Genomic DNA, 19,382 nt, shown 5'->3' on the forward strand with positions numbered 1-19,382 from the left:
TGAGAAAAAAATAATAAACAGCAGAGAAATGTTTCAAATGTCTACCTCATCTACTGTGGAAACATCATAGTATTTTCAGAAAATAATTGTCATGAAGATACTAGAACATGAAGACCGTGGTGGGGGAGGGTTCAATTTTCTATAGCTCATATGTCCCCGTATAGGGAAAATTTACATTTAACTGCTTTCTTTTCAAAATTTTTTTTAACGTTTTATTTATTTTTGAGACAGGGAGAGACAGAGCATGAACAGGGGAGGGTCAGAGAGAGGGAGACACAGAATCTGAAACAGGCTCCAGGCTCTGAGCAGTCAGCACAGAGCCCGACGCGGGGCTCGAACTCACAGACCGTGACATCATGACCTGAGCCAAAGTCGGCCGCTTAACCGACTGAGCCACCCAGGCGCCCCTTAACTGCTTTCTGAATGGAAAAATAAATAAATAAATAACAGGCTAGTCAGAGTAATATCTTGTCTGTTCAATAACCTATGGTTATAGTCACAAATCATGGAGATAACATGATCCCCAACATAACCCCACCATTGTGAAAACAAAACTATAATGGTCAAATCAACTTTTTCTTTATTCACCTAAATTCTGGCCTCCTGCCCACACAGTAGTACACTGAGGGACCCATGACTGCTATAATGTGTTTATTTCTTTATTTGAAATTTAACTGAAGAGGTAATGAGACTATGGTAAAATGACATCCTGACTGCTGTAGTGCAAGAATAAAAATGAGAATTTACCCCACTTTCTTATCTTATGTACAAAAATACTGCCCACCAACGAGCCTTGAACATGCAGGAATATAGATCAGCAATCATCCTCCCTTGTGACCCCAACAGAGGCTGCCCTCACCTCCTTCCCTGGGCCTACTAGCGGGAGTCTTCTCTCCCTCACTGGTCATCTCCTTGTTGTCTGCCCCTTCAGGCAGCTCCAGGAAAGCTTGGACCTTAAGGCTCCCACCGACACCACCTAAGATAGTGGCTGGCACATCAGACTGGCAGACCGGTTCAATAAGCACCCGTGACTGACTGGCTGAACTTGAGAGCATCTGAGAAAGGAAATGGAGTGTATGATCTCACCCTTTCGTGATGCATTCAACCAGCTTCACTTTCTGTCACGTGCTCTTGGTCTAATTCAATGTCAAGAGCGTGCCTGATCAGATTCATTTTTGTGGGTGGTTGTCTTCTGCATGATTCCAAAAGTCAACACAAGATAAACAGATCTATGCAGAAGGAGCCATTCCTATGCCTACTCCCAACCCTTACGTATCCCGTTGACTATTACAGATCCCATTTCTATTTATGTCTTGTTTATCTTTCCAGTTTTTCTCTATGCAAATATAAGTAAATTCCCCTATATCTCCACCTTTCTTACATAAAGGTAGCACAGTCTATACGCTGGCCTCCACCTTGTTTCTTTCACATGGCAATGTACCTGGACACCGGTCCACATCAGGACATACGTCATCGCTCTCTTCTAACAACCACACAGCATCCGCTGCACACATACACCACCCTTCGGCCCCTCCCTTATAGACGGACGTACATCTGGTGGCTTCTGGTGTTCTGGTGTTACACACAAAGCTTCAACGCTAACCTTGTACAAGTGTCATCTCAGTACACATGCAGCGGTGTGTGTGTAGGAAAGACTCCCGGAACGGGACATCTGTAATGTTTAACACACCATAGGGTTGTTGAAAAAAATGTTGTTAGGTGCTATGAAGAGGTGGTGATACCTTAAATGTATGCATGTGCTACAGACCATTAGAGTTTTTTGCATTCTTGTCAAGGGGACTGCTAACCTAATTCTTCACTTTCATAAAACACAGACCCTTTTCAATTTTAAATCAATGCAGCATCCCCATTGGTGGCTGGAGTTGTTTGCATGTTCTACTTCCATCCATCAATTTTCTAGGCTAAAAGATTTTCCCTCTAGTAATCTATTAGAGGAAAACAGGCCCTCTGAAAAAGCCTTGAAAGCCTAGTTAATATGGGTGGAATTAAATTTTTATAAGAGTATTCAGGGATTCTAAATCAGCAGCAAATAGTTTATTTTCATCACAATACCCAAAATGACATGGAAAGAAAAACATAAATGAATATTTAAGAATCTTATTCATTCCAATGCAGGGGACACCCCAAAAGTAGTTGATATTCTCAAGAGTTTTTAGTAATCCATGGCTTTTTTCACAATGACAATCTAAAATTAGAGAATGATGCGTACTTGCAGAATTAATGAAAAGGTCCTTTTCCCACTCCTTCTAGAGAAGCCACAAGGAAACAGCATATTTTCACATGAGAATCTCGGCTCCCAGGAAATTGACTCTGTGGCTTAGAATATTTATTATAGTCAAGGAACACAAAAAGCAATGATGTGCTTTTGTTCCAGCACATACTTTACGAGACTATGCTCCTTTGTTTGTATATGTAGTTTTGTATGATCCCTTTAATATACTCTAAAACCGTATGTCATGGAAAATATGATATCCTCTCTGTGTGCATGAATATAAACCAATTCTAGGGACAGTTAGTTACCTTAATCAATAACTCCTACTCCGTCCACCAAAGATATGCACAAGAATGTTTTTAGCTGCCTTATTCACTACAGCCCCAAGCTGGAAGTGATCAAACATCTACCAGGTGTAGAACAGCTATCTACATTTCATACAATGGAATACTACACAGCAGTGAAAGAAAATGAACAATTTACACAGCATGAAGGAATCTCACAAAACTTAAGTAGGATTCCATGCATATGGAATTCAAATCAGGAAAAACTAATTTATGGTGACAGTGGTCAGAAGAGTGATTACCTTGGAGAAGGAGGGGCATTCTTCTCACTGGGGAAAAAGGATACTAGGGAGCCTTGGAGGGTTCTGGAAACATTCTACATCTTGATCTAGGTGGTCCTTACAGGGGCTTAAAAATTCTGAGATTTGTTATTTTTACTATAGGTAAATTATATCTCAGCATCCTGAGCTGATCAGCTAGCATCCAGACCAAACAGTCCTCACTCCAAAAGTGCCCCACTAGAACCCGTTCTGTTACGTACATTTGAGTAAGATCAGATCCTCTACTAACTAGAAGAATGAATGTGAGGAACGATTTTTTTTTTCCTTGATGAAATCGGTGATTTGTTAATTAGCGTGATGTGCATCAAGAACGGGGTAAAATAGTTTAGACAGTCTCTATCCTTGAATAGATAGGGTATAAGGCTCCATCCGACAAGGCCCTTAGCCTGTATCCTTAGACTTGATCCCAAATGGTCCAGCCACTGGTTTCATCCCACCACCCTTCACCCCAAGTGGTGTTCAGAGCACCTAACAGGACACAGAGCTGGGACTTCAGGTGACAGAATAGGACATACGGACTAGACTCTGCCTGATTGCTAATACCCATTTGTTTCAGGGTCCGATGTCGAATTGGTTCTGAAACTGGCTTTCATTATAACCTGCTCGTGAGGCTGTAAGAGAACAGCTCATTCCCCCTCACCTACAACTTGCTGGTGGCTACCATTCCCAAACAACACCAGAGTATGACTGACCAGTCTGGTGTAGTCCCATTCTCAGTAAGTCTGGAGACTGTTACGGCATGAAAATGTGCAGACATACGTGGCGGAGGGGGACATGTTTCCTTACAAACCAGCGGTGAGGAAAGCTGGATAAATGGGTATATGACAGCACAGCAATGCCCAGAGAAAAGCCAACCAGAAGGGAGGCAGGGAGAGGTTTCCAGCAGCACCCAAGACTTGCACAGAGATAGAGGAGATATGATCAGATTTGTGAATGACCCAAAATTAAACTAGATGAAAGACTCAAAATTCTAAAAGGTCATGACAGGCTAAGTTGGGGAACTAGACCTAACAAGATTAAATATACAACTGGGTGCACAAAAACTAACAACTCAGGACAAAAGAGGCACGGCTCAATAATAAAATGCACTACAGTCATACATTTAAAACTTTAGGGGTATTGAATAACAAATTCAGGTTCCAAATGAGTTAGATATGTTTTGCGGTCACCAAAAACATAATGTATATATTGTATTTCTAAAAAAAAAAAAGTTTATTTTGAAAAGATGTAATGCCAATAGATATCTGTACATCAATGTTCATATCAGCATTAATCCCAAAACCCAAAAGGTGGAAACAACACAAGCGTCCATTAACAAATGAATGGATAAACAAAATGGGACATATCCACACAATGGGATATTATTCAGTCTTAAAAAGGAAAGAAATTCTGGGGCGCCTGGGTGACTCAGTAGGTTAAGTGTCCAACTTCGGCTCAGATCATCATCTCACAGTTCGTGGGTTCAAGCCCCACATGGGGCTCCGTGCTGACAGCTCGGAGCCTGGACTCTGCTTCGGATTCTGTGTCTCCTTCTCTCTCTGCCCCTCCCCTGCTCATACTCTGTCTCTGTCTCTCTCTCTCAAAAATAAATAAACATTAAAAAATTTAAAAAAAAGGAAAGAAATTCTGATGCCTGGCACATCATGGATCAACCTTGCAGACATTATGCTGAGCGAAATAAGCCAGTCACAGAAAGACAAGAACTGCATGATTCCACTTATGTGAGGTGCCTAGAGTAGTCTAATTCATAGACAGAAAGTACAGTGGTGGTTTCCCGGGGTGGTTAGTGGATGCAGTTCCAATTGGGAAAGATGAAATTGTCCTGGAGATAGACGGCGGTGGCCCACTGCGAATGTATTTAATGTCACTGAACTGCACACCTAAGTGGCTAAAATAGTAATGTTTTGTTACATATGTTTTATTAAAAATTTTTAAAGTCCGGGGGCGCCTGGGTGGCGCAGTCGGTTGGGCGTCCGACTTCAGCCAGGTCACGATCTCGCGGTCCGTGGGTTCGAGCCCCGCGTCGGGCTCTGGGCTGATGGCTCGGAGCCTGGAGCCTGCTTCCGATTCTGTGTCTCCCTCTCTCTCTGCCCCTCCCCTGTTCATGCTCTGTCTCTCTGTGTCCCAAAAATAAAATAAAAAACGTTGAAAAAAAAAATTAAAAAAAAAAAAAAATTTTTAAAGTCCGTAAAATGTAATGCATTCTTCTTCTCCATTAATTTGAACGAAGGTTGTTGTCCTGCTCCACACTTGGCTCTCGGAACATACCCGACCACAAAGTACGGTTTCCATACCTTGTAAGAGGTACCTTATAAGGTACCTACCCAATCCATCTACCTACCCAATCGACCTGCTCTACCGGCCCCTGGTTCCTCCTTGCCTATCATACTAACTTCTTGGGACCTGGATGGCTCATCTCCCTCCATGAGGGGACTGCTGGTCACTTGGGAAAGAGGGGGCTCCCAAAACAAGTGCTAGGGCAAGTCCCCAATGTCTCAGCCCTGGGACACAGGGGCAGAAGGCTGTCAGTCACAGGAGCTGACTTCTGGGACACTCGGGACACCCTTCAGAGAAGCTTGGAATTCCTGTAGGTAATAAATATTTCAGAAAGCCTTGGCTCTCCAACCCACTTCCTCTCTGCTTCCTTCCCAACACACACACACACACACACACACACACACACACAGCCATCCTGAGTCTCCCAAATGCAAACAAGTGATTGGTGCATTCATTCATGCCACAAATATCCAGAGTTTGGGGGAAATTTTGAAGTTGAATTTTTTTTAAGATTTATCTATTCAGGGAGTGCATATCATATGAATGGAAGTATTTATTGAATAATACTATTATCAGAACTTGTCTCATTTCTCTCTCTCCTCTATTAATTAGCCTGTAGAGCCAAGACAGAGGGAAGGAGCCTACAAGGCACCCATGACAGTCGGCCCCAAGAGGAAGCTAACTGTAAGGGGTGTCCCTTTGTCTGTGGCTGTAGCTCCCTGTATCCCCTCTCGCACCCTCCTCCCCAGGGCAGGAAGAAGGGTTGGATGCTCAGCCCCTTCTCCCTCCATCCCTGGGAGCCTTCTGGAAGCACACCTACAGCTTCTCTCCCTTAGGCCTGGGGAGGAGGCCCGCAGTGGGCGCTGCTGCCTGATTTGCAGGTTCAGAATGAAGCTCTTTATTGGCACACACTGCAGCCAATTCCTCTTTTATCCACAAGAGTTCTCATTCTGGCCTCTACTTGCCTGACCCCTCAACCCTACTTCTCAACTGGTTCAGACCATCGGCCCTCAGAGCTCACACACATAACACAGTGGCCCCAGGGAAGTTTGGGGGGGGGGGGGGCACTAAGAAGCTGAGAAGTGGCTTCACCGGGACACCCACACAATGCAGAGAATGTGCCAACAGGCCAGTGACCCCTGACGCTGCAGCACCTGAGATCTAAGATGGGAGCTAGGCTCTCACTACGTGACTTGTTCACTCTTTTGTTCTGGAACAATGGGACTTTCCCGAGACAGGTAATCTGAGAGATCAGCATTTAGTCTCCCTGAATAAAACACGAGAGTCTCAGGTAACAAAACAAAAGGGAATCAGAAGGACGGCACAAGTCTTCCTCTTACCAGTAAACGGCATTATGAACATTTAGGGAGCACATCAAATGCAAGCCAGTCTGGGGCCGAAAACTCTGTCTCCCCTATGTAACCAGCATGAGGGCTGGGTCTGCCCAACCCAGTGTGACACACCCCTGACCGTCTCCACTGATTCCATGGGCCAAATACTTTCCACATTTCCATCTGGTCATGCTGAGAGCCATAGCTGGTGTCTATACATTGCGAATCCTCCTTCTCCAGGAACAAGAGAGAAATGAACCGAATCGGAGCAGCACTTGGTTAAAGGTATTAAAACCCGAACACCGAGCCTGGAGACCATTTAGTCAGTACCACCCCTCACCCCCCGCCCCCCATATGAAGCGACTGTGATAACATAAATGCAGTGTATGACCTGACCATACCTGGGGAAACCTGAATGTGAACTGATGTTAGCAAATATTAAAGACGTATTATTAATTACATTAGTAATGGCAATATTATTTTGGTTACATGGAGAAATTTCTTTTCTTCCTTTTTTCCTTCCTTTCTTTCCTGGGGGTCTGGGAGGGATGGAAAGCCTTATTCTAGGAGGGGTGGAATGTCAATGTCATATCTTTTTTTTCAATTGAGATATAACTGACCTATGACGCTAAGTTTACGGTGTACAATGTGTTGATTTGGTACACTTAGTTGCTGCAATATGATCACCACCATCCTGTCAGCTGACACCCTCACTGTGTCACATAATTACCCCTGCTTTATGTGCCGAGAACATTTATGACCTAGTCTCTCAGCAACTTTCAAGTACATAATATAGAGCACTCACTCTCATCACCATGCTGTGCGTTAGATTCCCCAGAACTTATTCATCTTCTAAGTGAAAGTTTGAGTCCTTTGACCAACATCTCCCCAATCCTCTCACCCCATGGCCCTGGGAACCACCACACTACGCTCTGCTTCTACAAGTTCGGCTTTTTTAGACTCCATGTGTAAGTCATATCCTACGTTACTTGTCTTTCTCTGTCTGACTTATCTCACTTAGCATAATGCCCTCGAGGTCCTTCCACATTGTTACAAACGGCAGGATTTCCTTCTTTCTCGTGGCTGAATAATAAATACTCCATTGAGCATATATACCGCATCTTATATATCCAATCACATGTTGACAGACATTTAGGTTACTTCCATGTCTTGGTTACTGTGAAATTCTGCAATAAGAGATCTTTAATTTACTTCAAAATATCTTAGCACTATTTACAAATGGAGTGAACTGAATGAATGAACAAATGAATGAACAAACGAACGAATGAACAGCTGGTCTGACCCTGAGCACACACAGCTGGTTAATGGTGGGGCTGGTTAATAGTCAGGTGTCCGTCCCCTAATGCTCCACAAAAGATCATTTGCCATGTTTTATATCCTCTACACCAGAGGAGCTACTCAAGGGCTCTCGGGCTCTGCCCACTCAGCTTTCGAGGGGCTCCGTAGACTCCCGATGAGTGTGGCAAACTGAACTTTCATGAAAAAAGTTGCTACTCTGGCCTTCTTCTCTGATCCAAATGACCAAGTCATGGCCAAATAGTCATTAAATATTGGCCTGGGCGGACATTTGTTCCTAGTTTCTAAGACCACATCACTGTACCAAGAAACTCAATTCTTTCATAATGTAATAATATGACCTAACAGAATTAGTGTATAATCATACATAATAACCATGAACTGCTTACTTACCAAGTTCCAGGGACTGTGGAGCGTCTGGGTGGCTCAGTCGGTTAAGCATCCGACTCTTGATTTCACTCAGGTCATGATCTCACTGTCATGAGATCAAGCTCCAAGTCAGGTATGGAGATTCTTAAGTGCTTAAGATTCATTCTCTCTCTCTTTCTCTCTCTGCCCCTCCCCTACATTCACACACACTCTCTCTCTCAAGAAAAAAAAAAAAAAAAAAAAAAAAAAAAGACCACATACCAGGGACTATTCTAAGCATTTGACAAGAGTGACCTCAGTTTATCACAACATCCAAAGAGATTATTGTCTCCATCATGTAGATGAAGTGAGTGGGGCACAGAGTTTAAGAAAACTGCCAAGCCCATAGAGCCCTGAGGGAGGCAGTCAGCATTTTGGATGATTCTGCCATACCCTGTCCTTATGGCCACATGCCATTTCCTCAGAGTCACAACTAATGTTTTTCACTGAGAGAAAAGGTCCAGGGGTAATTCCTTCTCACTGTTGTCTTTAAAAAATACTACAGAAGAATAAAAACCAAAAGTAAAAGAGAAAAATAACATCTGCCCCAGAGGCAAAAAAAAAAAAAAAAAAAAAAGTCTGATGTCAAAAAAATCTTTGTGTTCTCCTCATGCAAAATTCAAATCATCTACTTGCTGTCTAACTCTCTCCCCCAAACACACCTGGGCAAGAAATCCAGGTAGTTCTGCAATTTCTCATCTAGAAAACTATCTGGAGACTGCCCAGGGGGCATCAGAGGCCTGAGGCTGCCCACTCAGCCTCTCCTCATGACAGGACAGAAAGCTGCCAGTCATTCCCTTTAAGGGATCTGGGTGACCTTCTGCAGAAATGTCCATACACACACACACACACACACACACACACACACAGAAAATAAAGGAGAATGCAGTCAACCTTCCAGTACCTTCACTACTCTCGGTACTGACAACGACGTTGAATGAGACGATAACTTCTTTAATATTGTGCCATCAAAGCTAAAATAAGGCACAAGACCAAAACAACTCAGATTCAAACAACTGATCCCAGAAAAAGGGAGGTGTCTTAGGATGAAGTGGGGAAACGTCCTATTGGGGTGGTGCTCAGCTCTGTCCCAAACCGCCCCCCCAACCCATCCATTCATCCAATTATCCCAACAGGAATCAATTCATTGCAGAAGCCAGAATTCTCAACAGACGCCAAAGTCAAACGAAGATACAGCATACATAGCACCTGAAGGCATGGAGGAAAGGAAGCCTAAAAACCAGATCAATGTGGACTGAGTGGTCTCAATCCAAAGGGTTCGGTGATTACTGGCATGAAGGTTGCCACACAGGGCTTTGATTACAAGAAGAGAAAGGATTTATAACGTGGCTCCTATCCCTACTTGTAAAAGCTGAGGTTCCTCAGGGACAAGCAGGCGGAATGATAAAGGTAACAATGGAGGCAAAGAAGCCATATTTCCTACTGCAACAGAAATGAACACTGCTCTGTATGAAGGACAGGAGCCTCTCCCACAGAGGATCTTCCTTTGACTAGTTGAGAGCTTCTCCTTCCTCCCCCAAATTTATTATCGTTAAAATCAGGATTTGACATTCACCAACTGCCAACATGCCTATATCTGCTCTTATGGCTATACCATTAGTTCACCTCTGAACTGACTTTCAAAACGTTGTTCACTTCGTTCCAGAAAACAACAGGAAAGGAATGAAGACAAAGAAGGCAATTAAAAGTTATACCAACAATAAAATAAAGTGGTGCGAACACTTTCTGCAGTTGTCAAAGGCACAGTTTACGGCTTTTACGTTAAAAAGACTGGGAGTCTTTCTTCTTCTTGTTATTACTGCAGACAGGGCAGATGTGACGACTGTAAACAGCAAGCCAGGAAAAGAAAAGATCTTGGGACAGTCTCCTGTCTAAAAATGTGTGTGACATTGTAAGATGATGATACTTTAAATACCCAAAGGAAAAAGCTGTCAACCCTGCAGCCCAAGCCCATCTTCCCCTTTCTGGCCCAGGTTTCTGAGCTCCGTGTCTCACACTGGGGACAGCAAAGCGGACGTAGGAGCCAGCGGGATAACAGACGAAAGTAAGGTGAAGAAAGGAAGCTGAAACAAAAATGGCAGAATCGAAACTAGGCCTAACCAAACGGGAGTCGTGAAGAGTTCAAACCTCCAGGATGGTTTCATTACAGAACTCACATTACCTTATTTCGAAAATTCCCCTCCTTAAAGTCTCTGAGACCAGGGAATGGATGCTTCCATGGTTGTTCTCACACCCAGTCATGCAGGCGCAACGCGTGGTTCCTGCCTCCGTGAAGGCAATTACAAGACTATACGGTGACTACTAATTTCCATGATTGTCTGCCCCCTCCCCTGCCATTGCAGAGCCCTCAAAACCGTGAGCAACAACATTTATCCATCTGTGTGTTTAACGGCAGCACCTGGCCCACAGTGGGCATCTGTCATCTCTGTCCCATAAATAGTGAACAGATCTTATAAACAGACAATTCCTGAGAAGACTTTCAGTTCATAAGTGCCCCTCCAACCGAAGCCAAAGTTTCACTATTGAGGGTTAATTTCTTTGGATCTGTTGTCCAGAGTCCTTAACAAAATAGATCTCTCTGAAAGGGGTGTCACTTTTTCTAAACTGCTGTGAGCTAATATATAAAGGGAGTAAAAGAAAATGGCTAACAATTGAAGGGAAGGATGAGAAAGGAGAGAAATACTGAAAGAGGAGACTAGGGAAGGAACTGAGAGAAAAAGGGAAGGTGGAAAGGAGGCAAAGAAATACCTCCCCTTCCTCAGAACTCAGCCTAGAATCTGCCATCACCACCTCCTCTCCCAGCAGAATCAGGGGTGCTTGCTTCTAACTTGCTTCTCCTTGTAAATGAAATACAGGGAACAGATTTTCACTTTTCCCAAAATGCTCAACAATGGCTCAATGTTCCTTTTTGATCTTTTTTTTTTTTTTTTTTTTTGCTTTTTTTTTTTTTAATGTTTATTTTTGAGAGAGACAAGTGAGCTCAAGTCGGGGAAGGGCGGAGACAGAGGGGACAGAAGATCCGAAGCAGGCTCTGTGCTGACAGCACATAGCCTGATGCAGAGCTTGAACCCACAGAATGTGACTTCATGACCTAAGCCAAAGTCAGATGTTTAACCAACTGAGCCACCCAGGCGCCCCCTTTTTTTCTTTTCCTTGTTAGAAAAGAAAACAAAAGAAGAGAAAAGCACTCCACGTATAAACTTCCACAGTCTAAAAGAACAGAATGGCGGGGGGGTGGGGGGGGTGGGGGGAGGGATGCGCGGTGCGGTGGGGCCTGGCTGGCTCAGTCAGTGCAGCAAGCAACTCTTGATCTCCAGGTTCTGAGTTTGAACCCCACATTGGGTGTAGAGATTACTTAAAAATAAAATCTTTAAAAATAAATAAATGAAAGAGCAGAATGATTAGACTTTACACAAATGAAAACCCTGACGGTCAATATTCAAGTTCTGGTGGGGCAAACACAAGGTGACTATGACCGGAAGGGCTTTGCAGGTCCAAATGAATTAAGCCATTAGGAAAATGAAGTTCCATTTTTGTATAATGTTTAAGGGGAACCAAAGTTTTAAGAAAGCGAACTCCTAGAATAACCCTTTGAGCCTATGGTTTAAATGGTATTGAGTTTTGGTCCATTCTAATTCATTTATAAGATCGGAAGAATTATTACTGCTGCAATTTTATTTCATCAAAGAGATTCTTTTTTAAATTTTTTTATGTTTTATTATATTTTTGAGAGAGACAGAGCACAAATGGGGAAGGGCCAGAGACAGAGAGAGAGAGACACAGAATCCGAAGTAGGCTCCAGGCTCCAAGCTGTCGGCACAGAGCCTGATGCGGGGCTCAAACTCATGGATGGTGAGATCATGACCGGAGCCAAAGTCAGATGCTTAACTAAGCCACCCAGGAGCCCCCCAAAGAGATTCTTGTTCATAAATTTAAAAATAAATTTGGGATTTCTATTTCTTTTTTATCTTTGTGTGCAAGAAAACTCATTTTATACAATTTCCAATCCATTCTGTGCTCTGGAGACTTTACTGAGACAGACTTTTATCAAGTGCTTCTGAGGTGATGGGAGGGTTTTAGTTACTGTCTTTGAGTAGGATATATAAAGTTTAGACTGGGGCTGGGGGAGGATTTTGGCTCTTGTCACACAAATTAAACAAACCAACCAAAAAAACATATACATACATGTATCCAAAAGGGCTAAGAGAACTATCAACAGGGGCGCCTGGGTGGCTCAGTCGGTTGAGCATCCAACTTCGGCTCAGGTCATGATCTCACACTCCATGAGTTCGAGCCCTGCGTCAGGCTCTGTGCTGACAGCTCGGAGCCTGGAGCCTGCTTCGGATTCTGTGTCTCCCTCTCTTTCTCTGCCTCTCCCCTGTTCATGCTCTGTCTCTGTCTCAAAAATAAATACAAATATTAAAAAATTAAAAAAAAAGAACTATCAACAATAGCTGAATTATGGAAAGAGCTCATATGCCCATCGACTGATGAGTAAAGAAGATGTGGTTTATATATACAATGGATTACTACCTGGCGATCAAAAAGAATGAAATCTTGCCATTGGCAACAACGTGGATGGAAGTAGAGTATGTTAGGCTAAGTGAAATTATTAGGCTAAGTGAAATAAGTCAGAGAAAGATAAATATCATATGATTTCCACTCATATGTGGAAATTAAGAAACACAACAGATGCACATAAGAAAGGGAAGGAAAAATAAGATAAAAACAGAGAGGGAGGCAAACCATGAGAGACTCTTAAATCTAGAGAACAAACTGAGGGGTGCTGGATGGGGGGTGGGGATGGGCATTAGGAAGGCACTTGTTGGGATAAGCACTGATATTGTATGTAAGTGATGAATCACTAAAATCTACTCTTGAAACTATTACTGTATGTTAACTAACTTGGATTTAAGTAAGATTTTTTTTAAATAGAAAAAAATAAATTCAATACAAAGTAGATACTCCTGGTGCTAAGGGCTATTAGACTAAGCTACAAATATATGGAAATGTTCAGCTGCAAAGAGTAAAAGTGCCCTCGGAAAAAAAGGGGGGGGGGCTGAAATATAACAAGAATGACAAGAGGGGGGAGAAAAACATCAAGCAACCGATATACTAGTTTGTAAGTACCACGTGACCAAAGAGCAGCTCTTCTGAGGAGCAGCAGGAGTTTGAACCCCAGGCCAGGGCAGCCCCGGCTCCACGTGTCACCAGATTTAAATTTCTTTTTAATGTTTATTTATTTTTCAGACAGAGACAGAGCATGAGCGGGGGAGGGGCAGAGAGAGAGGGAGACACAGAATCTGAAGCAGGCTCCAGGCTCCGAGCTGTCAGCACAGAGCCTGACATGGGCTCAAACTCACAAACCGTGAGATCATGACCTGAGCTGAAGTCAGGCTCAGGCTTCACCTGAGTTTAATCGACTGAGCCACCCAGGCACCCCAACCTACCACCAGATTTAAAGAGACGCGCTAGAAAGCAACACAGATCAGGCCACCAAATTGTCTTTTTTTTTTTTTTTTTGAAATAAAATTTCATCAGCCTCTCTGGTGACAAAGACACAGCAGAATAAACAAAGTAAGTCCTTGCCCCTCTCAGGGCTTTGGGACCGTCAGGTTCCAGTGCAAACTGCTCAGAAGTCCAGCTCTGAGATGCTCACACTGACCAGGCTAATAGAATGGGGGTGGGGGGGGGGGGGGTGGAGAGAAAGCACCGGAAGAGCAAGCATCTACAGCTGTTATCACAACCAAGCCCTAAAATGCAGGCAAATAAAATGCACAATGTTTCTGTCCTATCAATCCAATCTCCATAGCTCAACTGAATGGTGAGAAAGCTTCCTGCAAACATAAAGGGATGTACATTTCACAGAATAGTTTTGCAAACATGTGGCTCTCACTGTCTGGGCTCCAGTCAACACATGCACCATAGACAAACATGTTCAATAAATATTAAACCACAACAAGCAACCATTCTGATCTCTGCGATACATACAGCGTTTTTAGCTGCAGAAAGCACCTGTCATAATAACTTCAAAAATGAATTGTGGAGAAGAAAAATCACTTTAGCTTGTGGTACACAGAACAATAGTCCTCAGACAGCCAGGCACTGGGATGGGGATAATAGCTCCTGGTAGACACAGACAAGAGTGCCTGACATCTGTCCTGCCCAGACTACCGCCTCCCACACATGGAGAGTGCATGGATCAGTTATAGTAACTGGGAGGGGAAGACAAGAAAGAATCCTGCAGCAGAAGGCTGAGATCTTGGGAAAATTCCGTGGAAAGCCAAAATCAAATAGAAGTATTATGCCTAAAAAAACCCCACAAACGATATAGTGCTATTCAAGGGTGTGGTTTGTATTTGGTGTCCAAAGGCAAGTTTTCTTTACTCGTTGTTGTTAAAGTCAAAACTGTTAACTATTCACTACCTGGTAGAATGGGACAAGGCAGGAAGGAAAGAGGTCCGCTTCATCTATGTTATGGAGACCAAATTGATCACATCTCTGCCACAACGCCTCAACCTTCAGAAGGAATGTTGAGAATTTTAAATCTGAAGGTTAATAATCCCTAGCATAACGCCAAAAATGTAGACCCACTACCCCTGGGTGAGAGGTCCGCAATTGTAGGCCAATTTCATTAAAATGTTTAACTCTGAGGGGCGCCTAGGTGGCTCAGTCGGTTGAGCGTCCAACTCTTGATTTCCGCTCAGGTCACGATCTCACAGTTTGTGCTGACAGTGCAGAGCCTGCTTGGGGATTCTCTGTCTCCCTCTCTCTCTGCCCCTCTGCCACTCATGCTCACTCCCTCTCTCTCTCCTCTCTCTCTCTCTCTCTCTCGCTCTCTCAAAATAAATATATAAACATTTTTTAAAAATGTTTAACTCTCAGATGAGTAAAGTGAATAGAAAAGGGGTCACAGCAGACAGGAATGTGACCATAAGGAAAAGACATGCCTTCGTCATGGAATAACTTTGGCTTAGAAAACAAACTTTTCCAGGAGTGTCTGGTGGCTCAGGGGGGTTGAGTGTCCGACTACAGCTCAGGTCATGATCTCACAGTTTGTGAGTTCAAGCCCCATGCTGGGCTCTGCGCTGACAACACAGAGCCTACTTGGGATTCTCTCTCTCTCTCTCTCTCTCTCTCTGTCCCTCCCCAGCTTGTGCACGTGCGCTCTCTCTCAAAAATAAACTTAGAGGGAAAAACACAGGTTTTTCTTAGAAAAGCATGCCATTTAAGAAAGGAACTGAATTAACAGTTCAGGAATTATACCTTTTCGTCCTTCCAGGTCAGACAGGACAACAGCCATACACAAAGTTTCATTGGGGCAGAGGACGAACAGGTCATTTACCCAATGTGAAGGAGGCACCAGAGGAAGACAGAAGACACCAGGAGTGGCTCAGAGCGAGGATTCTTTCCCCATGCAGATCCGAGAGCAGCGGTCCAAGAGAGAAGAGGATGAGGGGCATTGCTCAGAGCGAAGGGCCAACACCCACAGCCCCTGGAATGGCTCTGTGAAAAGCCAGGCACAGAGAGGGGTGTGTGGGAAAGAGGTCACACAGCAAGAACCAGACTCCTACCCTTGGTGGGAATCTGAGAATTTGGATTCGGAAAGCATTCCCACTGCTTAACTGATAAGACTGGCTCGCTGTGCCTATTTATGCAATCAGTATGGTTCATGGCCAAGTAGAACAAAAAGGCAGAGAAAGGAAGAATGTACTCACTCTGCTGGGAGAGCAAGCTGGGACACTGGCCTTGTCCTCAGACTGAGACACACAGCTTCGGCTCTCCTGGCTCGCAGGTCTTCAGATTGGAATTACGCTGGCCTCCCAATGGCAGATTATGGGGCTTCTCGGTCTCCATAATGACATGAACCAATTCTTTATCCCCAAACCCTATCCAACCATCCATCCATCCATCCACCCACCCACCCATCTCCTATTGGTTCTGTTTCTCTGGAAAATCCTGACACAAGACTATTACTTAATAGGTTTGAGAATATCACAAGGAATTTTTCAACTTTTCAATTATGGGTGGAGATTTGTTAATTTAGGATCTGTTTTGTAGTCCTCAGGCAATCACCTGTTGGAGACTATTATCCCTAAAGCCACCAGCTAATTCCAGGCCAGTACTGAAGGCTCACAACGGGTGAGAAGAACAGACTGGAAAATATAAGCCAGCACCCAGCCTACTTCATAACTTTGACTGGATCCAGGCCTACTCCTGGCCCCTGATAACTACAACAGTGGCCATCTACTGGGCACCCATGATCTGGGCTCAGTGCCAGACCCTTCTCACATATCACTGCAAAACCTCAAATCCTAAAGGACTCTCCCATTTTTGCAGATCAGACTCAGAAAGGCCAAGCAACCGGTCAGAAGTCACCAATCACGGTGGTGCGTCTGATTCCAAAGCCCACACACCCTATACCATCTTCCTGTATCCAGCTATGATTTGAGAAATACCCCCAACAGACTTGGGGTTTTATTTAGTCTTTGGAAGAGAACAAAATTTAGGGCTAGTTATTCAAGGTAAGAAACCAAAAGAGAAAAGAGAGTTTTCCTCTGTTGGCAGATACAAAAATATCCAGTATTACTCTAGACCTTTGGAAATACTAAGAAGAATGGCCCCGAGAAGAATGGCCCCGGGCCAGGTCAGACCCTCAAGGACCTAAGGTAAAGTTACTGAAATTCATGGCCCCACTGACTCCGTGACAGACAACCTAAGTGTCTCATTCTGTTCAAGTTGAAGGGGAAAAAAAAAAACCAAAACTATACTATGCCTGCAAAGTCTTCCACAATGGAAAAAAAAGGGTTTTGCTGAACATCAACTTCCCTTCTGGGATTCTGGAATGTTGATAAATGTCAGGCAGAGGGTGCCCACATGATCAGCCCCCAGTAAAAACTCTGGCCACTGAGTCTCTAACAAGCTCCTCTGTGGACACCACTTCACACGTATTGTCACAACCCACTGCTGTAGGTATGGAGGCTGAGGAGTCCCAGAGTCTGCTGTCTGCAAGCTGAGGGACCAGGAAAGCCGATAGTGTGATTCAATCTGAGTCCGAAAGCTCAAGAACCAGGAGCTCCAACGTCCAAGGGCAGGAGACGACAGACATCCCAGCTCAAGAAGACAGAGGCCAAATTCACCTTTTGCTGCCTTGTTCCATTTGGGCTCGCAGGATTAGAAGAGGCCATCCACACTGGGGAGGACAGTCTGTGTTTACTGTCTACTAGTTCAAGTGCCAATTTCTTCCAGAGACACCCTCACAGACACACCCAGAAATAATGTTTTACCAGCTATCTGGGCATCCCTTAGCCCAACCTACCTGACACATAAAATCACCTATCATAATAGATGACTGCTGCTAAGACTCTCTGAAGAGAGATCTTGTTTTCCTTTCTTTTCCGTGGTTTCCATTCAGCTAATACGCACTAACTTCTGACTTTCTGGATAGCCACATGCACAGCATTTGGGGACGATACCGAATGTCCCAGGTGAAACTTGGAAAAGCATTCTAAAATTCCATGCATTAGAATGATCAGATTCTCATTCTGTTGGCCCAACTTCATCCTTCTGTTGACTAAATCACTAAACAAAATTGGGGGAGAGAAGACCATAAGAAAGCTCAGGCTATTTTGTTTGAAAAAGAAAATATTATCAAACTCCTAAGAACCCAAAGGCACTAATTCAAAAGAATATATGTACTCCTGTGTTTCCAGCAGCACTATTTACAATAGCCAATCCATGGAGGCAGCCTGAGTGACTGATGAATAAAGAAGATGTGATTTGGGGCGCCTGGGTGGCTCAGTCGGTTAAGCGTCTGACTTCGGCTCAGGTCATGATCTCGCAGTCCGTGAGTTTGAGCCCTATGTCGGGCTCTGTGCTGACCGCTCAGGGCCTGGAGCCTGTTTCGGTTTCTGTGTCTCCCTCTCTCTCTGACCCTCCCCCATTCATGCTCTGTCTCTCTCTGTCTCAAAAATAAATAAACGTTAAAAAAAATTTTTTTTTAAAAAGATGTGATTTACACACACACACACACACACACACACACACACACACACAATGAAATATTACTCAGCCATAAAAAAGAGTGAAACCTTGCCATCTGCAACAACATGAATGGAACTACAGAGTACAATGCTAAGTGAAACAAGTCAGAGAAAGACAAATACCATATAATATCACTTACATGCAGAATTTAAGAAACAAAAAAAATGGGCAAAGGGAAAAAAGAGAGACAGGCAAACCAAAAACACTCTTACCACAGAGAACAAACTGATGGTTACTAGAGGAGAAGAGGGTGATGGGGATTATTAAGAGTACACTTATCATGACGAGCACTGAGTCATGTATAGAATTGTTGAATCACCATATTGTACACCTGAAACCAACATAATAACACTGTGTTTATTATACTGGAATTAAAAATTTCTAAATAAAAGAAAAAGTGAAAAAAACATAAATACATAAATAAAATAATGAATAATCAAACCTTTCGATCTGCAAATAAAAAATGCTATGCACCTGGAGAGGGAAATGAGGGCAGAAAGAAAAATATAGTGTTGGTAATTAAATCCTGTGGTCTGCAGAAGGGCACTTGGTAATAATGAGATGAGAACAATCAGCGAATCTCCAGCAAATGGTTTAGGCATAAATGTAGCTGAGACGAGAGAAGGTTTTCAGCTGAGAGACTAGGGGATCTCCATGCCCTTCCTCCCTCAGTCTCTAAAAAAACAGTATAAACAGGGTCATTCTGAGGTTGGCAGACATGAAATCTGACCCAGCACCTGGTGTGTGGTTTGTCAGTTTTTCCCTGGTAAGATGATGTAATTCATGCCACACCGGTCCCCAGGCTCAGAATGCATCTGGGCACAGTCTGTGGTTCTTTTCAGTTAACTAGTGACATAGTTCAGAGATTGTTAAATCACTGTGGAACATGTGTATTTACTTTAATTCTGTGGACCTTGTACAAGACTCTCAGGAAAAAAAAAAAAACAGTCAGGCTGTAAGAAATTGCAAAGGTCTTCAAATCCTCAACAGAAGCAAGGAGGTTATAAATCTTAAAATGTAATATAGAAAAATGGATAATAGCTATGACTTGTAACTTTCCTAGCTAATCCTTCAGGGACTTGGCGGGGGCGGGGGGGGGGGGGGAGGAGAAAAGTCAGACATGGCC

At 43.6% G+C, this 19,382-nt stretch overlaps 1 protein-coding gene and 1 non-coding gene across 4 annotated transcripts in view; both read right to left on the minus strand.

The window, feature by feature from the left end:
• CAMK1D (calcium/calmodulin dependent protein kinase ID) overlaps positions 1-19,382 on the minus strand; it is a 437,908-nt gene that overhangs the window by 354,175 nt on the left and 64,351 nt on the right. The window lies entirely within an intron of this gene.
• Positions 1,704-1,833, minus strand: LOC112868044 (U6atac minor spliceosomal RNA). The gene has a single exon (XR_003224239.1). It is a non-coding gene; the product is annotated as a U6atac minor spliceosomal RNA (small nuclear RNA).

This window comes from Puma concolor, chromosome B4, assembly GCF_028749965.1.
Source record: "Puma concolor isolate L17-30 chromosome B4, mPumCon1.1.hap2, whole genome shotgun sequence".
In the NCBI taxonomy this organism is placed as follows: Eukaryota; Metazoa; Chordata; class Mammalia; order Carnivora; family Felidae; genus Puma; species Puma concolor.